The 20,953-nt window shown below is 31.6% G+C and overlaps 1 protein-coding gene and 1 long non-coding RNA gene across 6 annotated transcripts in view; one reads left to right on the top strand and one right to left on the bottom strand.

Annotated features, from left to right (window-relative positions):
• The window catches only part of LOC145291061 (colorectal mutant cancer protein-like), a 608,255-nt gene that overhangs the window by 358,059 nt on the left and 229,243 nt on the right, over positions 1–20,953 (top strand). The window lies entirely within an intron of this gene.
• The window catches only part of LOC145291089 (uncharacterized), a 563,704-nt gene that overhangs the window by 490,613 nt on the left and 52,138 nt on the right, over positions 1–20,953 (bottom strand). Inside the window, exon 2 of one of the 2 annotated variants that reach the window (XR_013869328.1) lies at positions 3,631–3,722. This is a non-coding gene — a long non-coding RNA (uncharacterized LOC145291089). Of the gene's footprint in view, positions 1–3,630; positions 4,912–20,953 lie in introns of those variants that run through there. The other variant, XR_013869329.1, reaches the window with a different exon arrangement.

Here is a 20,953-nt window from a genome sequence, read left to right as displayed (position 1 = left end):
ACTATATATTCGGTCCAATAAAATATAATAAATCCGAGCGGCCAGCTAGTTTCTAATAAATAAAGGTGTTTAATAAGCAAACAAGTAATTTCTATAGGGAGGGAGGGGGGGGTGATAAAGAAAACTCTAAATATGTGATGAAGTTGTGTTCTTTTTTCCTGACCAAAACATGGTGACTTTTACACCTTGTGAAGGTCGGAGGTTACAGCGACTGAAACGTTGTGCAGATAACACTCGGGATGAGAACAATTGTTCAATTAAATTAAACAATATACCTTATCTGAAAAATTCAGAACTAAAAATGCTTGTTTACATTGTTTCAAGATGTGTATAATCTGATGGTTGATACAGCAAAGATGCCTAGAAATCGTTTTTGTATTTTTATTATATATCTTGCTACTTTTTTTTATTAACATTCTGTGTCTTATTTTTTCTGAGCACTATTCTTAAATAAAGGATTAATTTAATCTATGGGGCTGGAAAAAAAAAAGAAAAAAAGAAAAATGACTGGTACAGCATTCAAAAATCTCAGTAAAAGAAACCATCTGTTATAGGTGTCGCCTTAACCGCTTGGCTAATGAGCAAAATTATCCAATGAAATTTTTGCCATAACTAACGAGCAGAGCATTACCACTGCCGATTAAGGGAAGAGTGTATCAGGTATGTATATACACTGTGATGAGGTATGGAAGTAAAATCTGGCCACTGATGGTTGAGGACATGCATTGCATGAAAAGAAATATGAAAATGATACAAAATCTTGAAAATAGGCTTAGATTAAAGGAAGATTAAATGTGGACAGTACATGGAGATGTGTTGAGAACAGAAGACTTTGATGGGATGGCTACATTGAAAGAATGGTTAGTAGATGTAGAACCATTGTGGTAGCAAGGTCATTTGGCAGGGGAAGGTCAAGAAAAACATGGTAGGAAGTGATGAGGATGGATTTGGGTGAAAGATGGATAAATGAAGACCTGGGCAGATTATTCATATTATTTGGATTATTTAGACTACTCTTCTCATCTTCAGTGTTTTTCATGCAATGTTTTAGTCAATGTAATCGATCTTCATCAGGTGTATTTTGTCAAACTTGGGAATCTTTCTGTCAGAAATTTGCACGGACTTTAAAATTGAACCCTTTATTTAATCCACAAAGGCAGCATGCTCTCGTTCTGTCAGCCATGGCTAGGTAGAACTCCTAAGTAATTCGCAATTGTATTGTTTTAGTGGCGCTCACACTGAGGATTGAACCTTTAATCTTCACAAGAATGTAGCTTAGAATTGAATTTTACCAATACTATAGCACTGGTCCTTGTGGACCAATCCAAATATAAATTATCAATCCTCATCTCAAAAAATTCGGAAATGTAATACTGAGCAGATTAGTTCAGAAATCAATGTCTACAAACCGTCCGACATATTCCAGCATGTCAAACAGACGTTAAACCAATTATGATGATAATGGTCATTCAGTGAATATTTGGATTTTTACAAATAATGCATTTATTATTATTTTTTTTTTAATTTTTTTTTTTCAATTTTCTTATTTTATCCTACCAGATGCCAAACATTCACTCACTATCTCATATATTCCAACCAAGAGATCTTTTTAAGATTCTAACCGTCATTTTAAGTGCAATTGTTTGACTCTCTCTTGCGCTTGACTCACTGGGTATATTAGCAAGGTAGTTTTGTGATTATTTTTCATGAGCCATGTTGCTCCTATGATTACTGGAATAATGGAGATCTTCCTAAGATTCCAGTTTCTTTTCTATATCTTAAATGAGACCTTGGTATTTCGTTATCTTTTCTCTCTCCTGTCTGTTTAACCAGGCATCATTGGCGGTATGGGGATTCCAATTTTTGCTATATAAAAATGGATGTAACAAATATATTTCATTTTATGAAAAAAAAAAAAAAAATGGAAATTTTGACCACGGTCAGCGATCGTCATTAGAGTAGAATAGCCTAACGTAAAACTCAAATGCAGACGAAGATGGAATAAAACGAGAAAGAGGATTATATGCTGAGAGATGGGCTATAATCAAAAAGTGGCGCTAGATTAGAACTGATGACTGTAACGACAACACGAAAGGGATATTTTTGTAGTTAAATATTTTAGCATTTAAAAATCATAACCTTTTGATGCAATTGGATTTCTTCTGCCAGCCCATCATGAATAACATTTAAATGTTTGTGTTGTTACAAGACTGTGTAGTCATTTTCATCTCGTATCCCACCACACCTTGTCTTTTTTTATTTTCATCCTTTATTTTTTCTTCTGCTTTGGTATTTCACTTGTCTTTTCTAAATAAATAAATGTGAAAGTCATATTATCATCAAAACGATTCACTGTTATTTAAATCAATAATACAACATAATATTTTGGAAATACTGTGTGTATATATATATATATATATATATATATATATATATATATATATAGTACAGAGCAAAAACCCAAATACAGCTATTTGTATGTTTATGCATAACTAATTTTTAAACAGTTGATAATAAATTAATGTTTGGTGTTATTCATTTGTAATTTTATTGCCCTATTTTCCCATATAAAGTATTTATTTACTTCCCCACGAGAGCAAAATGTGACACAAGGTCGTTTTTAATGTGGTCGAAAACCAGCTCCCCCCAAAAGGGCACTCTGTCAGTAGGCAAAATACAAATTATCTTAGTAAAGAAGAGTTTCCCCTACACTGACTAAGAATAAATTAAGTGTAGCATCAGAACAGATACTACACATAGCTCCTAGCCGCAAAAGGTATATTTTCCTATATATATGCACTAGTTTTCTCGATATTAACAGTAATTAAAGTGATTTAATAAAAAGAAAAAATTACCAAAACCTTCCTAAAAATACTATTTTCATCGATTTTTAAGTGAGGTCAGTTAAACGAATATTATTATTATTATTTTTTTAATTACAATAGGTTTATATTAAAGATATATACAGTAAGTTGTATATACTTTAAAACGAATACTTAGAACAAGATGGCAAGTTTTCTGCTTCTTTATAATAATGGTAAACTATTTGTATTATTCGGATTATTGTTATTCACACAACGTTTTAGCTGATGTAACCTCAAATCTTCTTCAGATATCTCTTGTAGAACTTGGAAATCTTTCTGTCAAACTCGGGAATTTTGAACAGAAACTTTTATTCATTTTACAAAGGTAGCATGCTCTTGTTCTGTCAGCTATAACTGAGTAGAAATCTTAAGTAATTCGCAATTATATTCTGAGTATAGCTAACACCTTCATCTTACTTATATAAACTTAGGAACTCCCACATCCCATGATGCATAAGGCAGTCAAAGTATACCATAATTTTTTATCTGGCGTCAGATCCACAGCATCCCTCCAATTTCTTCCCATTGCAATCAAATCTCTCTCGATTGTCTATTCCAGTATATTTTTGGTTTTTCTCTTTTTTCTTTTTTCATCAGGGCTTCATTGAAGCACTTGATTCACAATTCTCTCTGCAGCCAATCTAAGGTATGTCTGAGCCAGTCTAGACATCGTTTGCAGATTATTAATGATACTACCTGTTGATTTCATTTAATCTTCATCAGGAGACATTACAAAAAATAAAGTAAATAAAATAACAACCTTTACCTTCGTGAGTCTGTTCAAAATGCCATGCAAATTCTCAAGTTTGACAGTCCTGAGTTTGACAAGATACACCTGAAGAAGGTTGGAGGTTACATCTGCTGAAATAGTGTGAAAATAGCATTCAAGAGGAGGACCGTAGTTCGGATAATCCAAATAATTTATCGTAATCTAAAAAATTTAGAAACAATGGTCGATTAGTAAAAAAAGTGGTACTGTTAGTTTTTATTAGTGTAGTGAATCGCTGGAATAAACATGTGATTTGAATTGATACTCAATGAGTCTTAACTAAATTTTCTTGAAAAATTGTAGCATGGATGATAGCCACTTATAGTGATCAGACCCAAGAGACGACTTGATCGTTCCAGCACATCTCCTTAGCTATCATCTGAGGCAATATCAGTCCATTATGATGTTCTCACACAACGTCTAAGTTTTAATAAAGAAAACAAAAATCGTGTGAACGCAAATGAATTTTTTTTTTTTAAACATTTTTATTTATTGTTGATTAGAATAAAATTTATGATCAAAAACAAAGCATATTGACACTGAAACATATGAGACTATTGCAATAGGGGCTACATTTATAGGATTTTTATATATATAAAGAGCAATCTGGGTGGGGAGTTGGATATCAATTTGTTTATTCATATTACATTTAAATTTCTGAATATTTGTACGGTTGATAAACAAGGAGTAGACAGAGAATTTCCTAGAGTAGAAAATTTCTCTGATGTCTACGAACCTCTAATTTGAAGGAGTGAGGTTTTATTTCTCATTGGAAGTATTTACATTGAGGAAGCACAAATGAAAGTTTAGCGAAGCACATTCCGTTGAAGTATTTGTAAAATAAGCACAGGGATTTAACATTATGGTGATGCAACAGGGCTGAAGCTTGGCAGACTGTGCAGGACCTATTAGGTTGAAAATTCTTTTTTGCACCCTCTTCAAGAGGGAGAGATAAGAGGTTGGTGTACCAGCCCAGATGTGACAAGAGTACTCCATATAGAGACGAATGGTGGCTTTATAGAGATATAGAATATTGGCAGGTGTGAGAAGTCTTCTAGTAGCTAGCTATCTTTGCGGCAGACTTGGCTGTATCATCCACTTCATATTACCTGAGAATGTCAGGCTGAGGAGTTTAAACATTGGACTTTCAGAAAGGATGTTATCAACCGTGACAATGATTAGAAAAGTTTATTTTTGTTGTTATAGGCTTTGTCTTGGTAGCATTAAATGTGACCATCCATTTTTTACACCATCATTCGAATAAACAAACTCAATTATCCAAAATTTATTTCGTTTTATTTTTTTATTAAATAAACCTAAAATCAAATAAAAATTAAAAATAGTGTTTATCTTCACAGTTCAAATGAATGAATTAAAATGAACAGTTCAAATGAATGAATTAAAATGAACAGTTCAAATGAATGAATTAAAATGAACAGTTCAAATGAATGAATTAAAATGAACAGTTCAAATGAATTAATTAAAATGAACAGTTCAAATGAATTAATTAAAATGAACAGTTCAAATGAATGAATTAAAATGAACAGTTCAAGTGAATTAATTAAAATAAACAGTTCAAATGAATTAATTAAAATGAACAGTTTAAATAAACTAATTAAAATGAACAGTTCAAATAGATTAAAATAAACAGTTCCAATAAATTAATAAAAATAAACAGTTCAAATAAATTAATAAAAATAAACAGTTCAAATAAATTAATAAAAATAAACAGTTCAAATAAATTTAAATAAACAGTTCAAATAAATTTAAATGAACAGTTCAAATAAATTAATTAAAATGAACAGTTCAAATAAATTAATGAAAATGGACAGTTCAAATAAATTATCACAAAAAGTTCTATTTTTTTCAAAATTGAAAATCTGTATACTATTTAAAAATCTAATGAGGTTGTTTGTTATCTTGCTTGTTTGTCACTGTGCACATGTCACATGTAATTTCTTAAATGGTGGGGGGAAGGGTGAATAACATAAATAAAAGGTAACAGTAGTAGTGAGAGGAATGATTCGTTGTTTTTATTTACGGCTTATTAACCCTGTTTTTTTTTTTGTTTGTTTGTTTTTTTACATGGAGGTCATCACTTATCAAAGCCTGGAAGCCACTCCGGGATAAGGGTTATTGCATGTACAGTAATCAATGGGATAGTATCGTAGTAATCATTAGTATTGGATATTTGATGAAGTGTCTTACTTAAGAGAGCGGTTCATCAGGAATTTGTTTATGTTAGACTTGAAGACATCCAAATTGTAGTCAGGTGGGAAACAGGCAAACAGAAGAGAGTTTTACAGTCATACACTTCTAAGAAAGAAACTTTGCTCGTGGAATCTACGCTTTGATTTAGGCACAGATAAAGAGTGTGGAAAGTTATTGACAGTGATTTCAGCTAGACAGGTGTTTATCATGAAAGATTGGTGAGAGGGGACCAGAGATTGGAGCTCAGACGAGCACTTGCAATGGAAGTAATGATAAAACAAAGACAGGCTCGCAACGTCTCTTCTGTGAGAGAGAGGTTGCAGGGAAGAGAAAAGGGCATCCCCCACTAAGCCACAAAGTCTATTTTGTACTCTGTCAAGGCAGGATAGGCTGTTTTTGACAGCTCCTGCCGAGATGTGGTGGCAGTACTCCATCCTTGGACGTACTTGGCTTTTATAGAGATAGAGAATTGCATCATTAGTGAGATATCTTCTGGAGCGGTAGAAGGATCCCACCATCTTCCCAGCGACCTTGGCGGCAGACTTGATGTACGTGTTCCATTTTAGATCAAGAATAAAGATCAAGATGCCAAATCCAGTAATTCTGGAAAAAAAGTTTGGCAATTGTACATTTTGTTTATTTTAGACAATTTTTTTTGTTTTCATTTTTAAGAATTCCTTTCAGAACAAGGGGGGGGGGGAAGACAAATCAAGAAAAACCTATCTAAAAATGTTAAAAGCTCCCTGCAATTTTTACTTAAAAACAAAACAAATACACTAAAGTAATACAATAACATGAAATAAAACATTATCTGAACATTTATTGAATTAAAATAAAATTAAGGAAACTTTGAAAGTGTCTTTATTTATTACAAAAGTTTGAATTTGCAAAAAAAAAAAAAAATGTGGCACACTTTCTAAAAATAATTGTTTAAAATTATCCATAAATTTTAAAAATCATACATTTTCATATAATAACAACTTTCATTTCAGAACTAGTTCTCTTCCCCATTCTCACCTTTTTACATATTAGATTGGTGCAAAAATAATGTCGTTTTTATATATATAGTTGAACATAAAAAACGGCATTATTTTTGCACCAACCTAATAGTTGATCAGTATCATACTTTAGATTTATTCCAATGTGCATCATCAATATTATTATTGTTTTTAATTTTTATTATCTTATACTAAAAATGTATATTTATAAAATCTGTTCTTCAAGTAAAATGTTTTTAGAAAAATTAAAATTTAGATGCATCAATTATAACCATGTTTTTACTGTAATTTGATTATTTTTTTTTTAATGTTTTATTGAGTTTTATGTTATATACATTATATGGTAAAATACCATTATATTGATAACCATGCTTTTTTTTTTTTAATTCTTTACAGTATTTATAACATGATCATAAAGGAATGTAGAAAGTGAACATTGGGTTTATTTTCTGCAGCCAAGTAACTCTTGCTTCCTTATTTTGTCCTTTAGTACTCATATATTCATAAGAGATGGGAGAAAGATTGTTGTCTTCTGGGTCAGAATCTATTTGATACTGTTGCGGGCCAGGATATAATAATCCTAACTCGCTACAAAAGAAAATAATGAAACGAATGGAAAGAAGGAAACAAAGCTCAATTGCTGGATAAAATAAACATGTCGTTTATTTTCTGTTGAAAAATGAATGTTTTAGGTGTAACACGCGTTCATGTCCGCGCGTGGAAAGAGGAGTGAGTAATGTAGGGGAAAAGCCGAGAGCTGTGGATGCGAACTTGTCTGGTTGATGGACCAAAGCAAAAGGGAAGAAAGAGTTAGAAAGTCAATCCAGTTCATGGAGATAGAAAGCGTATAAAGTGTACGTACTGTCTGTTAGCTCTTGCCCCATATGCAGTAGCAGGGGATATGACGTGCGCGGGCGCGCAGGCCCCAAAAGGGCGCACGGTTGGTCCGTCGATCGTTCAGGATGGAACCTGGTTCGAAAAGGGAGCAAAAGCTTAGGTTTCTTGCTTTTGTAGTTGTTTTCGATGTTCTTTGTGCATGTGTGGATTTCTTTTAAAGGGGAAGTGACATTGCCCATGTGTGTGTACGTGTGCGTACATGTGTGTACGTTAGCGTGTGTGTGTATGCACATGAATGTGGGTGTATGTTTGCGAACGTGAATATATCTACGTGTGTGTACATGTGTGTACGTTTGTGTGCACGCATGTGTATGACAAGAAAAGTGGCTTGAAATGTGAACGCGTGTTTTTGTGCAAGACTAGAAAGGGCTCGTACAATACTTATTCTTGACTAATTTTTTTCCTTGAAATAGTATATATATATTTTTAGCTCCTTACATCAAGTGGCTTCATGCCATGTCTGAAACGATTTCCATGAAAAAATCGCGAAGTCTGCTCTAAACTATTTATATAGTCATTACGTCTAATTCTTAATCCACTGAGTTATTTACAAAGAAAATAAAAATTACAAACTGAAAAAAAAAATATTTTCTCAAGAATACAGTATATTTATATCAATTTTCTGATGGCACGGGTACGTTAGTAAAAAAAAACAGAAAGTATTTTGTAATTGCTTTATTTATAACGTTTTTATTGGGATGAAAATGCTAGGTCAGGAGTATTTTAACATCACTAGTCATGAAAATCATTGCTCCAGATAGGTCAAACAATGTTGTCATTAGTGATCCAAGGGAGGTAATTCAGTGTTTTCTCTAATCTTATAAAATAAAGAATTCGCTTTCATAATCATTTACTGAAAACAAAGACTCTCATTAATAATGCGTTTAATTTCAAGCTCTTCTATCGAGACTTTGTGTCAAATTACGCCCAGTTTAGTAAATATTTGCAATACTCTTACATTTTTTTTTTTCTAGAAAATGAATCTTAATAATTTGCACTTTAATCTTATTTGTTCACAGATGAAAATGTCCAGTATTTCATGAAAATGTTTGTATTCGATAATATTTTATAAAATAAAACTGCACTTTTGATATTAGATGGAGGATTTCAAAAATATTAAAAAGTTAGATTAACACTTCTAATTGACAAGCTTTTATGTTTTCATTACTTTTTAAATGTTTAAATAACAGAAAACATATTTGTTTTTTAAATTTCAAATGTGAAGAGAAATGTACCATTTTTAGTAAAAAAAAAAACACACGCATTTTAAATTAGAACAAAAGCCTGCATGTGTCATATCATCTGTGTGTGCGTGTGTATATATGTGTGTGTGCGTGTGTATATATATATATGTGTGTGTGTGTATATATATATGTGCGTGTATATATATATGTGTGTGTGCGTGTGTATATATATATATATATATATGTGTGTGCGTGTTTATATATATATGCGTGTGTGCGTGTTTATATATATATATATATATATATATATATATATATATATAGCGTTTCATATCACAGAAAAATATTTTTATTATACAAATATGTGGTTTATTTCAAAGAATTTTTGGCATTTATAATATAAATACAATTTTGGGTATCTAGCCCAATCTAAAGGTTCAATTTTTTACAAACTCTACGCATTAAATTAGGCTGTATTCTAGCAATAACACGTGGAATGTTGTTTTCCAAAAAGTTTATTGTGTCTTGTTTATCAGCGAAGGCATGGGGTTTTACATATCCCCAATGGAAATAATTTAATGGGATTTAATTGCATGAACAAAGTGGCCAGTTGACAGATCAATTTCATGAAATTATTTGTCCATCAAAAGTTTTATTCAGTAAATTGATCAGATCATTTGCAATTTGCAAACGATGCTCACGTGTCAGTCTCTTGATAATGAATTGCTAAACCAAGCTAAACTCAAAATAAGCGATGATTGCAAAATCTGCAATTAAAGAAAATAGAGGTGTCAATTTAAAATTTGCTGCATCTAAAAAACACCATATATAAGTTAGGTATGCTCATATATTTATATATACATGATCCATATTTAAACTAATTGACTGATCATTGTGAATTTCGGAACACAGTTTCTTGGTATAAAGGATCCAAATGTGGGCTATGTTTAGAGATTAAGAGATTAGGAGTATGAAAGCTCTATATGAAAATTCAAATACTCCTGTTTTTTTGTTGTTTTTTTTTTTAAATCTAATAAGTACTAGACATTTTTAAAACATTTTTAATAAGTACCAGATATCAATCAATAAATGTTCCCCAAATTTCAGCATTTTAGAGGACACATTATAGATACAAGCTCCTATTTAAATATGGGATTATTTCAGATTTGCATTGAATTTAATTCCTAGTTGTTAGACACTGATTAAGGAAAATTCCATGGATTTGATAAGTTTAGAATTAAAATCATGTAATAGATTTTTTATCAAAATTGGAGTAAGGATTCTAGACATGGGGTTTCATATTATATTTATATTTTAATATACATAACAACATTTTAGACAACCCACTGAAACAATAAAATAAATGAATAAAGAGTCGAAGAAATATAAAAGTGCTCAATACATGTAAATATAAAAATGATAAGTAAAAGTTTACTATCTAAACAAGAATCATTAAGTAAATTTGTTTGGTAAATGTATTTTGCCTATATTTCCATCTTTATCGCCTTACACGTGTTTCACAACCCATAATGAAAAATATATTTGGTTTATATGGCAGTTCTTCAGAGACCATCAAATATAAATTAAACCTGATATAGTATTCCAAAAATGTATAGCATAATCATGTTGACACACCGGTTCTCATTAGATCACCGAAGTTAAGCAACGTTGAGCCTGGTCAGTACCAGATAGGTGACCAATTTGGAAATTTCAGTAGCTGTATATAGGAGGACGTTGGCATCTCCCTGCAAGAGTTGCAAAATCCTAACATCAGCATTTTCCTTAATGGGATATATATGCGATTGGGGATTGCTTGTGAATTTCATACTCTTATGGAACTTCCTCTTTTTAGGGTTAATGCCCCCCCCCCCAAGTATTCCAAAACAAATTGTGACGAAAGAAAAATGCCTAAGAAAGATGAGAAGAAGGGCAAGTCAAAAACATGAAAAATCATTTTAAAGATGACAGAGACACCTTCTCCCCCCCCCCTCCTGTGCAAAAGAAAGACATCTGACATCAGGTTAGAAAGATTTTCAAGTCGTCATTTTCATGGTATTTAGGTGTAGACATTATGAATATAAATAGTATAAAATATCTGATCAAGCAAATTTATATCTATCGATTGCTACTGGTTGCAAGAACATGGTTATGTGAAGAACAAAGAATCTGATTGGCTAATTAGCAAATTCAGCCCCATGGTATTATATAAAAACATACAGTAACACCGATTTCATGTTTGATGAATCTTAATGAGGATGAAACATGGAAAATTCTGTGTACCTTTTTTTTTTTTTTTTTTTTTTTTTACATAGGCATCACCACATTATCAAGGCCCAGAGGCCACTCAAGGATAAGGGTTAAAGAGTGTACAGTAGAAATTGGACAATATAGTAATCATTAGTAATGAAAATTTGGTAAATTTGATAACTTATATGGAACGGCTCATCAAGAACTTATTTACTTTAGACTTGAAGACAACCATATTGTAGTCAGCCGGAAAGCAGGAAAACGGAAGACAATTCCACAGGCGTGCAGTTCTAAGAAAGAAGCTTTGTTCATGGAATCTACGTTTAGGTTTAGGCACAGATAAAGAGTGGGGGGAATTATTGATAGTGTTTACAGCTAGACGAGTGTTTCTTGTGACAGTTTGGCGAGGGGAGATCATAGATTGAAGCTCAGAATTGCCAAATATATTTTCAAAACTCTCTCTCTCTCTCTCTCATATATATATATATATATATATATATATATATATATATATATATAAACGCAGATTAGCTTCTCATCAGGGGTGCAAAATATGTCAAATAAAATTTTCTATAATTTTTTAACAACAGAAAATTCTTTTAAATAGCTCAATAGTGCAATAGTAGCGCTATAAATACCCTACCTTTTTACCGCTTTATTCTTCACTGGGAACAAAATGAGGAAAATGAAGTAGTAAAAAATTAAAGTATATATAAGCTTTAGATTCATAAATCATTCATTTTACACACGTATATATATATATATATATATATATATATATATATATATATATATATATATATATATGCATGCAAGATAAAGAGCTTATAAATATTTTAAGTCATGACTGACATGTCTGTACATTCCAAGGGAGACAATCATGAGAATTTCGAACCAATAAGAAACTCGTTTCACCCATTGGAAAAGCTGAGTAGTGTGCATGTATGTTGCAGTGTGTATGCGCAGGCAACATATAAAACAATTTTAGGCAACTTCTGTTTTTATTTATGTATATTAAAATAAATAATAAAGTATCTCATATTTTATTGCATATATTATTTTATTGTATCTCCACATGTGTATTGCTTAAAAGTGATCTTTTTTTTCTTGCTTTGTTTGTAAATCATGAAGTATGATTGCATAATAGAAACATTGAATGATGAATTGCATATACAGTTCTGGTAACAACAAAAAAGATTTAAGTTTGAATGGCACACTATCAAATAAATATTGTTATTGTTTTTTGTTTTTTTTTCTTTTTTAATGAGGGAGGCATACAATTTTAAAAAGTCGCATTACAACATCGGGAGAGGGGGGGGCATGAATTTTATGTGTGCACACAGACACAGGCAATTCCAAATGAGTCAGTAAATAAATATATATGTGCTAGAAGATGTACCCGGCGTTGCCCGGTATTAAACGTAATGTTAAATTCCTTTTAAAAAAATGAGACATGTGCATGTGAGTATTATGTTTCTTCTAATATGTTCACTTCTAAAAAAAAAAATAAAAAAAATACCCGAGCTGAGATCGAAACCTAAAGACATTGAGGCAAGTACAATGACCATTTGACCAACTCACTACGATCTTTAAAAAGCGTTTTCAAATCTCGTTAAACAGTTGACAAACAGATAAAAATCCGATGACCCCCAAGTAGCAATTTTTTCAATTTTGACTCCTTAGCAGCCCGTTTATGCAAATGAAAACTGATTAAAAAGTTTTCCACGTGTCTGAATACCATCTATACTCAATTTCAAGTCTGTAGATAAAAAATTTGTTGAGTATATAGGTTGAGAAGTGTCCTCACACACACATTCTCACTTTTCTAGATATATAGATAATACATATAATAAACAATACGTTTTGATGAATTTGTGAAATTAGTTAATATATACAGCAAAATATTATGGCTACATTTGAATTTTAACAGTCGATTCTAATACATTTAGGCAGAAAATCGTTCCCAAGACATGTCAGAATAATAACGACAAAATTTTCTCTTTTCGCTATTGTCTTTATCATTATCTTGATGTGGTGAGATAGTTCCTTTGATGTTAATTTATGGAGATTGAATCTGAGAGTTCTTTTGTCCAGCCATCTCAAGTGTTTTCAGTATTCGCAATCATCTTTAGACGTTGTGTTTTTTAAAGATCTTAGTTATTAATAGCTACAGATTGAAACATTGTCATGCCAATGTAGCAAAACTTGTGCATGTCTGTATGAATGAATTTTTAATATACACACCTATTTATTATTGAGCACTGTTATATAAATCCGGTTAATATTCTCTGGAATTTAATTAAATTATTATATATATAATTAAATCATGTATAATGCATATTGGATGGTTAACCGGTGCGCTGCCCATGTGCATGGATATATACTTGATTAGAAAAGATGTGTATGATATATGACTACATCTCTCTCTCTCCCTCTCTCTCTCTCTCTCTCTCTCAAATGAATCTTAGAGTATTTTTAGCATTTACTGAATCAGCGTGTGTATTATTTGTCAGTGCATCTTTAGTGTATTTTATGACTTTTAGTCAGGCACATACAGGCAGAATAAAGTACAGCTTTTCTTTATATAATAGATTTATATATGTAGTGAGCGCGCGTGTTTATATGTATGCGTGTGTGCACGTACTCATATAAACGCACATCGCAACTCTTTTCAATTGAATCTTTGAAGATTATCCTGATAATCTCCCTTGAATATGAATAAATTGTGTTCTTATCTTTAATTCTATTTCTTATTGATTCTTCTTTTTGAAAATGGAAAATTATATTTCGGCTTTAACTTTTCTTTTTTTTTTTTTTTTTGTTTTTTTCATATATAATTTTCGTTTGTGTTCCCATTTCCAGCTTTATAACCTTAGACAAAATCAGGCGGCCTCCATTTTTTTTCCCATATACATCATCATACCCCCCTCTATATTAGTAAGTCTATGCTACTAGTCTTTTTTAAAATTATTTGATTCATTTTATATTGCAAGCTTCATTTTGTCTTTTCATCTTTCCCCCTTGTAGTGTTTATTTCCATCTTTTATTCACCACCAAGTTCTTTCTTTTCTTTTTATCATCATAGTTGATCTCTCTCTGTATGTCTCTCTCCACATACATGCACGCACATACACATATAATTGTGATATCATAAAAGTTAAACATGCAGATTTCTGTATAGCTCGTCTCTAGAGTATATATATATATATATATATATATATATATATATATATATATAATTATCCCAAAACCTCTGGCCTTGATGGAGAAGAGGCTAAAACTCTTTTGGAAATATGGTACGATTATGAATATCTCCAGTATCAAATAATCCTTATACACTGTGAAATTTACTTTAAGTATGAAAACTAAAGAAGGGAGATATAACATATGAGAAATATTTGGAATCGAGTCTCCCCTTGCTGTTATTTTAGATCATTTGAAACCATAGCAGCAAGTTTTAGTCTCCCCTCCATCAAGGCCAGAGGTTTTGGGGAAATATCAGATATTTTGTGATTCATATGCAAAACTATGAAAACAAATGACTATGATTGAAGTATTCGTAAAGGTACAGCATCTTTCTACCCACAAAAAATCCTTTAAAATTACCACTGTTATAGGTTTTCGAGGGTGCTGAAAATGAAAATAATGTTAAAACTTCCTGGAAACGAGTAGTTTCCAAGATATGAATAAATTATAGTTTCAAAAAGTGGGAGATCACTTTATATTAATTTAACATAAAATGAGCATCCACTTTATAGCCACCTGTTTTTTTGTTTTTTTTGAGGGGGGGGTATGTTATTTGTTATTTAGGGGTGGTGTTTATTTAGTAATTGTGGCCTGGTAGACCAACACAAATCCTACTTTAAAAAATCTTGTTTTCTATAGGTTTTCAGGTGTGCTGAAAATGAATATCACATTTAAATTTTTAACAAATAAGTATTTTTCCAGGTATTAAGCAATGTAATTATTTATAAGTGGTGGCCATTGTTGTATATGCAAGCACACATATTTTTGCTTAACACCCGGAAAAATACTTATTTGCGGAAAATTTAAATGCAAAATTCGTTTTCAACCCGAAAACATTTAGAAACAAGTTTTTCACGGTAGGTATTGTGCTAGTCTAGCAGGCTACAATAAACACCACCTCTAAAAAAATAACAGACCTCCACAAAAAAGTGGCTTTAAAGTGAGTGCTCATTTTATGTTAAATTAATATAGAAAAGTGATCCCCCACTTTTTGAAACTATAATTTCTTCACATCTTGGAAACTACTCTTTTTAAATGTTATTTTCGTTTTCAGCACGTTTGAAAACCTATAAGAGTGGTAATTTTAAAGGATTTTTGGAAGATCGAAAGATACTGCATCTTTACCAAAACATTTTATAGCTGTAAAAAATTTTCAAAAATAGGCTCTGGATGATGGATGATCCTCTTAATGTGCGACCTTAATGACAGGCGTCACATTGCCCACTACACAATTCAGGTTATTACCTTTCCAACGAGCCTTTGTTCGTTAAATTCTGATCAATAGTAGCTGAGATTTGGAACCTAAAATTGCCAAAAAAGTTTGTGTGTGTGTGTGTGTGTATGTATATATATATATATATATATATATACACTCTTTATTTGTTTTTACATAAGCAGTAATATGCGGCTACATAGTCATGAGTATGTTTCAGTCAGCTAGTTACCAGTAATTAGTGACGTCTTCAGGCGATATAGCTTATACAAAAGCAAGCATGAATATATCTATACTGGTAGCCAAATTGAATATTGAAATACTTATATCTTTGGTTCTATAGGATGAAACTACATGAAAATTTGCAGGCTTTTTGAAGATTATAATACTATTCTATGATTAAAATTTTATGACAATTAGTAAAAAAGAACCTATATTTTCAAACCAATAAAATATGGCCAAACTTACCTACATTTGTATTTATAGTGTCCTTGCAGGCTATCTTCAGTTTTGCTGTTTTGGGATGAATTTTGGTTAGAGGTTTTTTGCTTGGTTGTCTCTCCTGTGACCTTGCTAGACTATCAATATATAAAAGTAGCCGCAGGAATTACCCTCTGGAAAAAAGTATCCTAGGTTTGTAACAACAGATACCACATACAAATTCAATACAGCTAGGCTAATAACCACTATCTTATGTAGCTTTTGAACACCTTTGCTTGCAGACATACTCAACCGTGATAATAAAATACTACATTACATCCTAAGAGCAACACCATCACAATCGCAACATCATTAGAGGAAGGCGTACATATTTTTCCCTCTAAATATTTATACCTCCCACAGCAACCAATCAACACCGAAATTCTATTTATTTAAAAGGAGGATAGGAAGTGATAACATACTACGAACACTAAATTAATGTATTTCTACATACTAATTTTGTTTATTTGTTATCACCTTCTATCCTCCTTTTTAATAAATAGGATATCCTGATCAAATAATTTATTATCTGGAAACCGTGACACACACGTACGTACGTTAAAAGTACTACGGTATCAATATATAGATTATTTGCAATGATTACTGGAATATAGGGAAAGTAGTGGAAATTTTGGGAGACTTGTTGTTATCCTAATGATTGCGAAGGAAGAAAGTCTATATGTTCCACAGATTCTATGCTTACACCTACCGTAACTGGCTCATACATACACAGATATACCATTAACTTTCCCATAGTATAATAAAAACAATAATAAACTCTCCCTGCCTTAAATTGGTTGCCTGTGAATTCTCTTATTTCGGAATTAGATCATTCTAATTGAACACTTCAGAACATTACAATATGGCATCGCTAGGAACAAACATGAGGAGGGGACAGTGCTTTGTAACTATTGCATACTTTCACCTAACAAATTAATAACAGATACAGTAAAGCTTAAATCTAACTAGAATATACTTATTAAAGACTAGCATTTCAGCCCGGCGTTGCCCGGGTGTTTGGAGGTGTATATTGAGCAAAAAAAAAAAAAAAGAAAAAAGCGGTCAATTTTTTTAAAACTTTGACCCCTATTATGACCCCTTAATATTTATTGTTTGGGGCCCAAATCAAGTTATTAAGTTAGCTCCATGTCCAAGGAACCTATATCTAAAATTTAAAGTGTTTAGACCTAAAATTGGTGGAGGAGTTTGGTAGAGTTCTCAAAGGTCAAATCGTTGAACTTTGACCCCTTAACAACCAAATTTCTGGCCAAAAACGGATTACAAATATTTTCCCAAATCTCAGTATCCTGTATATCAAATTTCAAGTCTGTAGACTTAAAATTGACAGAGTTATTGCATAGGGAAATGTACACACACAGATACAGACACGTTCACTTTTATATAGATTACTGTGGTAAAATAATTGCATGGTGAATTTTGAGAATACATTCTAATATAAAAAAACACTTCTCTGCAGGAGGCAATAGTGCTAAAAAACGAATACAAACATAATAATCACACAAAAACAGGAAATTAAATACTGGTAACCTTAAAATGATCCCAATGTTCCATAAACTGGCAACTTATTTTTAACAATTCAGCATGTTAGCATACATGCATAAGTAAATAAAAAAAATATACATAGTGTCTTTTAACACTCGATAATCGCACACACATATAAAATTAAATCAACTTCTAAACATAATGCAATGCTGCTAAATATATAGCATCTTTACAGTCTTGATAATCGCTCACAACTATAAAAATTAAATAGTAGAACCCTTAAAATGTTACTACAGTGATCTTTAACAAAAAGTTTTAGAATTATTGGCATTTTTACACCCAGTGCTAACTCTTTCCTTGCGCAAAAGGAACTACCATAAAATGTAAGCAAATACATATTGCTCTTTCCTTGCACAGACGGAACACTCTCAAAATGTAAACACAGCATTGGTTTGGGAATGTAAATATGCTCAAAATACCGATACGCTACTGCCCCACTCGGGGGGGGGGGAAGGCGGCAATAAAAAAATTCTTTTATGAGTACCAATATTTAATTTTTTAGTTTTGAGCGATTATCAAGACTTTTATGATGCTATTTTTTTTTTTTTTTTTTTTTTTTTTTGCATTTTTTTATTCCTGTTGACGATTTGATTTGATTTGATATTTTTGACCGATTACCTAGGTTTCAGAGCTGTGACTTATCATGTTGGCACTTTCTTTTTAGAACTAAATAAACACTTTCAAATAAGTTAAAACAAAAATATTATGCAGGTAGATTTCGAAGTAAACTTTATTGGCTACGGAAACACTTATTTGTTTTATATTTGATTTTTTTTTACCACTTTTACTTTCTTATTTAATTTCCTTTTTTTGAGCGATTATCGAGACTTCAAACACGTTATCTTTGTTTTTTCTTATACATGTATGTTACCAGGCTGAAATTATTACGGTATTATTTGGAAAAACAATTCTTCACATGCAGAATGGAGAGTGTTTTATAATTATTCTGTACTTTCACCTAACAAGTAAAAAAAAAAGATGCCGTAAAACTTAAATTTAATTTAATACTATTTGTGGAAGATTTGATTCCCCCAACCCCCCAAAAAGAAGAAGATTGAACAACAAACGGAAACAGCCAGGATTCTTCTGTTTTTACTTATTTTTCTAATGGACCATTTTTCGTAGTTTTTTAAAGTTATACTGATTTAGGCATGACAAATATATAATAATGTTTTTCCTTTAAATGCTTTTTTTTAGAATCCACTAGTAACCCCCCCCCCTGTCGAAAATTGTCGATTTCAGGGTGAAAAGAATTAACGTTTTTGGCCAATTTTTCGATATTTTTCGGGCGAAGGATGGGGCTTCAATATGATACCGAGTTTGTGAATTTTTGTTCTGTGTGTAGAAAGTTTTTAGCGGGCACACAAACACACATACAAACAAACATACATACATACACACATTTTCGCTTTTATATATATAGATTACCAATTCCGATTCTTTATAAATTTCTAAATATCTAACTTTAAAGTAGTTAAATACAATAAAATACGCATCTAGTGCGCTTGAAAGCCAAATCACAACGTAATATTAGGAAAATAAACAAATATTTTACTTGTTTGAAATTTATAACATAAATATATTTCGGAGCTATACTCCATCCTCAGTATGTTTTCTTTCTTTTTTCTTTTCTTTTTTACCATGTTGTGAAGTTGGAGAAAGAAAAGTCTGTTTGTAAAGAGCCGCACGTCATATCTCAGCAGTTGTGTTTTGAAATGTTGGACAGTGCATAGGCAATGCAAGAATAACGTCAAGGGTGGGAGTTCCATATAGAAACGTTGATTTAATTTGAATAAAATAAAATATACATCTAGTGCGCTTGAAAGACAAATCATAACGTAATATTAGGAAAATAAACACTGTTCCAACATTTCAAAATACAACCGCTGACGACGCGCGGCTCTTTACAAACAGACTTTCCTTTCTCCAACTTTACAACATGGGAGGAAGGGCAGATGAGATGTAAAGTGGTGGGATGCTAGTCTTATTGTATAGATGTATGATTATTTCCTCATAAACGAAAATGTTATTTAAACTTTTCAAATTTTCATCTCTCGCACCCCCCTCTCTTTTCGTCCAATCCTATTTTTTTTTTTTTTTAAACTTGCCAAAAGAAAGAAAGGTATTTTAATTTCATTTTTCTTTTTGAGCAGACGACAGTTAGACATCCTCCTGCTCTCTTTTTCTGTTCTTGCAATTATTGCTTTTTCTTCTTTTTTTTCTTCCCCCTTACTTTCTGAGGATATGTCTTTATTTAAAATTTGCAAAAAGAAAGAAAGGTATTTTAATTTCGTCTTTCTTTTTGAGCAGACGATAATTAGAACCCCCTTTTCTCTCTTTTTCTTTTTGTTATTGTTGTTTATTTTTCTTCTCCTGTTACATTTTGAGGATGTGTGATAATGCTAATAGCTGCCATCAATACTATGAAATTAGATTTTAGTAATTTATGCATCAGCACTCTTGAGAAACTCATAAGTTCTTGCAGCTCCTAATTATAATCATATTAAGTTTAGTGCCCACCTACATAATGGCATGTATTAGACAGCTTTAAGAAATCGACTTATCTCTTGCCAGGTCTTTATTTATCCATCTGTTTAACAAATCCATCCTCATCACTCTCTTCCCCTGTCACCCCCCTCTCTGCTGTATAAGATATTCTATATTTACCAACCCAAGAACTCTCATCCATTCTTTCAACATGACCATACCAACAAAGTCTTCTGTTCTGCACACATCCCCCAATACTGTTCAGATTTAATCTTCTCCTGAGATCGACAGATCTACAGCCATGGTTAAAATAACAACTAGCATTCAGTTACACGTATATAATGCATTATTTCAAATAAGTGTTATGCTTTAACATTAAATAACCCCTGAAAGAAAATAAAATAAACTCCTTTTCTTTGAGTTAAGATGGCCCCCTCTTCTCTGCACCACATTATTTATTTTCTCCTTTTGTCCATACGAAGTCAACATGAAATTGACAGAGTTAAAATCTTATCAGATCTGTAAATTATTAATTTTAATATGAAAAATAAAGTATTTGCTGTAGAAACCAAACTATTTCTTGTAAAATTTAAAATAGAATTATCTCCCTTCTTACTCTTGATTAATACCAGGGTCAGAGTCCAGTTTTTAGACTAGAAATTGATCAATGCCACAACATGAGACACGTTAGTCACAATGTTGTTTTGTGATTTATAATTAGTAACAGTTTTATGGGAAAGCATAAAAAACGAAATGTCATTAATAGATAGACAATCTTTTCTCTCTCCTTAGTT

The sequence above is a fragment of the Euprymna scolopes genome, chromosome 2, assembly GCF_053919585.1.
Source record: "Euprymna scolopes isolate OS-2025 chromosome 2, ASM5391958v1, whole genome shotgun sequence".
In the NCBI taxonomy this organism is placed as follows: Eukaryota; Metazoa; Mollusca; class Cephalopoda; order Sepiida; family Sepiolidae; genus Euprymna; species Euprymna scolopes.
This window is presented reverse-complemented; position numbering and strand designations above follow the sequence as displayed.